We start from the raw sequence: 6,736 nt of genomic DNA, 5'->3' as shown, positions 1-6,736 counted from the left end.
AGTATGTAAAAGAAAACTAACCAGAATATTATAAGGGATCACTTCCTACACTAAATGCTCAGCCTTTGTATAAGAATTCACTGAGGCTGGATGCACACAAATAAACACTGCTTCCTATTGAATACTCTGGTGTCCATTGTCTCTGTGTGAGAATCCCATGCAACATTTTATTCTGTTTTCTTTGATCCAAAAAAATCACTTATCTTATCCTTCTCATTGCTATATATTTATAATGACCAGATTGCTTAGAAGTATTTACATCCTATGATAAGTGAAAAAAAAAATCTGAAAAAAGATTTTGATGACTCTTAAATAAAGAGTAGTCTACAAAAACTGACATGAATACCAACTCAAGTTTTAAGCTCTTTCTTTTAAGAAACATTATATCTGCTGTAGTACTTAAAAATAACTTATCAAAACTGATTTGTGCCCATGTTTGCACTCCTCTAAAATTACTTTTAAAATAGTCTAACACAAGATGTTTTCTATGTCAATAATTCACATGGCTTCTATAGAAAGTGTCAACAGGCCTGGAGATATAGTTAAGTGCTAGAGAGCTTGCCCAGCATGTACTAGGCCTTGAAATTTAACCACCAACACTGCAAGAAAAGGAACAGGAGAAGGAAGGAAGAAGGAAGGAAGGAAGGAAGGAAGGAAGGAAGGAAGGAAGGAAGGAAGGAAGGAAGGAAGGAAAGAAGGAAGGAAGGAAAGAAGGAAGGAAGGAAAGAAAAAGATAGGGAACAGGAGGGGAGGGAAAGGAATGAGTCATTAAAACAAAAGGACAAGTGGTACAAATATAAATATATGATGTATTATCTCTTTAAAATTTTACAGAGCTTTAGAATGTTAGTGACATCAAAGTGGGTGATATTATGACTGTACAGAATGGCACATAATAAGTTCTGCCTTGGTCTGGCCTAAACCAAACCAAAGGGTGGGTGACCTGGGGAGGATTCCTCTCTGGCTTGATTGGGATAGGCTTGAACCTGTGATGCTACCAGATTCACAGCATAATGAAGGGGCCAAGACTTCTCTGACAGGCAGCGTGAATGTGCTAGGCCCCTGGGAACCCATGACCAGGGCTCCCCATGCCCATGCTCCTCCCCCCCACTTACTGGTTCACAATGGTCTGCTCTGTTGCCTGGTGCAGGTTTCTTCCTGACCAAAGGCCTGAGTATTCACAGCCAGTTTTGGTGTGGCTGAGCATGGTGTGGTTGTGGAGGGAATAGCCAAAGTAGCCTTAGTGTGAAGGAGAGGCAAGAGCTGCCCTTTAGCCCTACTTGGTGTGGTCCTGAAAGAAGTAAGGAGGATTGTTGTCTGCCTTGTTTGAAGACATGGAAACACACCTAGTCCTTATGGCTTTCCATGGGAGTTAGTGATATGTACAGGTATTGCATTTTCTGTTGTTCTTTTGTTTTTGTGGAGAAGTTATCTGTCTGTAAGGAGCAGGCGTTACATGAGAAAAAAAAAGTTGCTCTAAAATTTTCTGGACTAGTTGAAGAAAAATGTGAACTACTTGAAAATGTTAGCCTTGTCCAAAGAGAGTATGAAGGCTTAGAGTCTTCTTTAAAGGAAGCCATTTTAGAGAAGGAGTCGATAAAAGCAGAAAATTTGGAGACAATATATGAAAACTTGGATAGGTCCAAATCTAAACTTGAGGATGAAAAACGCTTTCGAGAAAAAGAGGTAAAAATAAGAGAAAACTAAACATTTTCAACAGGATGAATTGATGGTGGATATGTTCAAAAGAATTAAGTCCCTAGAATATGAATCAAAATCCCTTAAATCTCAAGGTAAAAAACAAAAACAAAAACAAAAAAAAACCTCGAGAATATTTAAAATGAATAAAGAAGCAGTTACTATAGCAATAAAAGAGGCTTTGAATGCAAATTCCCAACTTCAGGAAAGTCATTATCAGCTTTTACAAGAAGTTGAGGTATGGAAAGAAAAAGTGAATGGCCTCAATATATAAAAAATGACATTTGAACACTCTAAAGTACATGCAGAACAAGTTCTAAGAGATAAAGAAAATCACATTAAGTCTCTGAACACTTGATACATATGAAAGATTGGGTTTCTGTGGTTGGAGAAGACCTAATAGATGATGCTAACTTGGAGTTGGAAATGGAGAGTGGATGAGAAATTGGTACTCAGTTAGAAGATCAGCCAAAAGGGGCTTTGAAGAAACTGATTTATGTTGCTAAGTTAAAGGCCTTTTTTAAACCCTTAGAAAGAGAAATAAATCAAATTTTAATTTATTATCTGAAGTAATTGAAACAAAGGAAGACATTATACAGCATATTAAAAATATTGACAGAACAAGCATCTTTGCAAGCAGAAAATACACAGTTTAAAAGTGAGAATCAGAATCTTCAGCAGAAACTTAGTCATCATGGAACTATATCAAGAAAATGTAATGGAACTGTAAAGGAAATTAATAGGAGAAAAAAAATTACCAGGTAAAGCAAGAAGAGAAATTTTCCAAAGTGGAAGCAAAGATCAGCCATACAACTAAACCACTGGAGACCTACAGAAAGCGAACAAATGATCTTCAAGAAGATTGGAGAGAACCATTCATTTTTATCAGGGGCATGTTATATACTATGAGAAAAAGCAAATGGTAATGAGTTGGCAGCTCAGAGTGCTGAAAGATACCTCAATAATTTAAGGAAACAAAATGCTCACAACAGACAAAAATGAATTGAAATGGAGTTAAAATTTAAAATTGCAGAAAAAGATCCTTCTGTACTTGAGGTTTCAAATATAGCCTTTGGCAGAGAGCATTCCCCAAATGGTCCCTCACCATTGGGTCAGCCTTCATGTGAAATGAGACCTTCTTATGTAGAAAAGAATGGTCCACACATACTCTCACCTTTGATGCCAGTGGTAGAAGGAAGAGGCTCAAAGGGCACAGAGAATTCTCTGCACCATCCTACCAGCAAGGAAAGAAGATAATCAAACTGTGATTGGTTAACTGATCCTCAGAGAGCACCTTCTGACACTAGGCCCCTGGCACCTCCATGTCAACTGGCCCATATGATAATGATCCCTCCACCAGACCAACCATATTCTGATCCAAAGATTCCTCTTCAAAAGCAAGATGAGTGTTATTTTAATTCTGGTAGACCATCTGTATCAGCAGAATTCAAAAGTTCCATTATGCTGCCTTAGGGTAAAATTGATGGGTCTATTACTTCAGATATTTTATCCAGTATAAATGATACCAAAGTTGATCTTCGTGATTCCAATGTGCCTGATTCATCTCTCCCTGCTGAAAAACAAGAAATTGGCTCTGGTTTTGCTTTCTCACCTTTCCCTCCAATCAGAAGTCCATCGTTTCCAATGGATCCAAGGAGTCAGTTCATGAGAAAAGGCCTTTTTCCCTCTCCACCTCCTCCAAGAAATATGTATGGAGCATCTCAAGAATATTTTCCATGACCCACTCCATTCCCATAGTGTTTTCCTCATTATCTCCCCCCAAGAGGTGGATTTCTTCCCCCACCTCCCACCCCTGCATTCTGAAAACAGAAGTGAGTTCCCTTCAGGGTTGATTCCACTTTCAAGTGAGCCTGCTACTGAACATCCAGAAGCACAACAATAAATATTGACAATAAATATTGACAATATTTTGTATCTTCTTTCAAAAGTAATTTATCTCTCATTTATAGTTTAAGTAACAGCTTTTATGTAAGTGTTTATACTTTTGCTCCATTTGAAGCTTAACAAAGATATAATTTTTAGGATAGTATTTTGTAAATAAAAATGGTTTAAATATTAATCTTTTGAGCAAATTATTTCCATTTTATCTTATTCTAGAGTATAACATTTTATTTGATTAATGTACTATTATATGAGCAACAAACAGAGTTTTATGTATGTAATCTTGCAGTTGGGGATATTTTAAACTCCAAACAAAGGCTGTCCCTTTATACAAAGAAACATATTTACTGTGATTGTAGCAAATGTGAAAGTAACTTTATGCTTAATGAAAGATTTTAATTGATTTAAAGTCTTGTTTGGCATTGATAATAAAAATCAGCTAGTTTTTCCATAAAAAAGAATAACTAGAGCATATTAAGAGTTAATCAGAAAACACAACTATAAAGGTCATGGAAATAGGAGATTTCAAATACAAAAAATAAACCAGTTATCAGGAAACTTGTAGAAATTGGAAACCATAATATAAGTTCACTCTGTCCCTGTTTTCCCTTACAACTTCTTTATTTTATACCCCTTTTTCTGTGGTTCACTGATATGGAGAGTGTCCTTTGTTTTGTTTTCAGGGAGACATATTTAAAATAGAGATGAATTATTAGGACACTAAAAGGAAGAAACAAAGACATAACTCCAAATTTTGTTATTGTTAGATTAGATAGTCATAAAATGACTGCAAAACTACTATAATTGTTTGATGTTCTTAATCTCAATTTCTTTATCATTGCCAATAAGTAACAATTTACAATACTGCACCAGTCCAGAGACGTCACTTCAAACAATATTTCACTGAAAGAAACCAAGAAAGAATATTTATTAAAATACCCTAATTAAGAATTAGTGGTTAAAGCTTTTTTTCAAGTGTTAAATATGCTCTTCAGTTTTTTGTAAAGAGTATATATTTAAGTCTAAAATAAATGCAGTAATATAATTTTCTTCTTAAGTATAAGAAGCAGTTTAATCAGAATTGATAGTCAGTGAAGACTTTCAATGATACTTGAGCCCATGATTATTTTAAATGAGAAAATGGGCATTGAAAAAGAATCTCTACAAGTTCAATAAATCTAATCTGTTTTCCCTCAATAGTAACACTGATTGTTAAATCAATCCTATAATTTTTACTTACCAGCATAAAATATTACTTGCTCTAAATGAGTGGAAGACAAGTCTTCATTTGTGGTCTGTATAAAATGGACTGATGATCCCTTACTGATGTTAATACAGAACTACTTCTGCTTAAAACTGTATCATGGTATTTAGGCATTTCAGTCCTGAAAACAGGACTGAATTGCCTAAATACCATGATACAGTTCTTTAAAAAGTTATAGCTTCAGAAGGAAAACCTGAAAGGCCCTTCTAAATATGACACCATTTATTGAATCAGGTTGCAATTTTGTGTACAGCTCTGAAAATGTCAGTTCAATAAAATAAAACAATATTAAAAATTGGCAATTTATAGAAAAATAAAGAAATATTAAGTCCAAAAATGAAGTCATACACAGTACATATTTATATGCACCTAAATAATTGGGCTGTTATTACAAAAATCAAAATTCTCCCAACTAAAGAAGAGACCTGCTCCTGATATTTGAGCTGTCATAATTAAAGGAATGGTCTATTTTACATGATTTATGTAGAGAAATATAGCACCAGTGAATGAAACTAATAGGTACATGATTAAGTGTTTTACTTATAAATATTTTTTAGTTGTTGATAAACATTTACTTTATTCATTTATTTATATGTAGTACAGAGAATCAAACGCAGTGCTGGGCAGGAGCTCTGCTACTGAGCCAAAACCCCAGCCCATAATTATGTCTTAATAACCACTAACAATAATCTAAAAAGGAAATGAGTATATCTCTATTATCAAGGAAAAATAAGCTAAAAATAGATAATAACAATAATTAGACCTAAATTACTTTGTAATGTTATATTCATTACAGGGATTCTTTGATTATATAGTGGTTTTATCAAAGGCCTGAAATATTTCCTAGCACTTGGCCAGCATCTACTCTTCTACAATAGAGAAAATGGGTATGGTGGAATTCATTTACTGAATTAAATTTATATATTCAGGGATATAAATATTCCTCTAATATGCTATGGCCCTGAGAGTACTGATATTGAGTACAAGGATTGTGTTTAAAAAAATTGAGGGCTGAGTTTGTGACTCAGTGATAGAGTGATCACCTAGAACCTGCAAGGTCCTGGGTTTAATCCTCAGCACCACATATAGATAAATAAAGGTATTGTGTCTATCTATAACTAAAAAAATATATTTTTTAAAAAATATGGTTAACACGGCATATTCACATCATGTATATTTTAACCACAATAAAACATTTGAAATGAAAAACAAACAACTGAGGGGTATCAGTGAGAGAGCTGTGAGTTCTCACTGAAGTGGATTCTCAGTGAGGATGACAGGTGGCCTGGTTTCAATAGGTGGTTTAGGTGATGCAACATCCTGGGATATCCAGTCTGGTGAGGTGTCCATTTGAGGATTAATTTGGGAGGGCTTTGTTGGTGATGGAGTGCTACTCATAAATCCTTGCCTGAAATTTTGGATGAATGAGTCATTATACCATTAGCTATATTAATATTGAGTAAGAGGACAACTTGCAACTTTTATTTTTTTGTCTATTTTTTTCAACATACAACTTTATGAAGGTCAGAAATATGACAAATATGGCATCCTATTCTTAGAGTGTTTTAAAGTGACAGATTCCTAGAAATAAGAAATGACAACTTCCTTTGAGATATGTAAACCTCTATTCAAAATACGAATATACTTTATGTACCCATAGGAAAATTCTGTGATATAAATTACATGGTGCACTTTTTCCTGAGTCACCTCTCTTCCATTAGCCCACGCCTCTAAAGATAGCACCTCTTGGAGGCTGCAGGGCCTGCTTCCTGAGAGCAGTGAGCTCTTCCCTGAGCAACCTTAAAAGTGGCTCTCTGGTGAGGTCCAGAGGAAGGCAGGAATAGAGAAGTCTAGGCAGGGCAATGGCATAGC

General features: G+C 35.0%; 1 pseudogene; it reads left to right on the top strand.

Annotated features, from left to right (window-relative positions):
- The first annotated feature begins 991 nt into the window (after positions 1-991).
- Positions 992-3,601, top strand: LOC139706277 (melanoma inhibitory activity protein 2-like; annotated as a pseudogene).
- The last annotated feature ends 3,135 nt before the right edge of the window (positions 3,602-6,736 follow it).

This window comes from Marmota flaviventris, chromosome 6, assembly GCF_047511675.1.
Source record: "Marmota flaviventris isolate mMarFla1 chromosome 6, mMarFla1.hap1, whole genome shotgun sequence".
NCBI lineage: Eukaryota > Metazoa > Chordata > Mammalia > Rodentia > Sciuridae > Marmota > Marmota flaviventris.
This window is presented reverse-complemented; position numbering and strand designations above follow the sequence as displayed.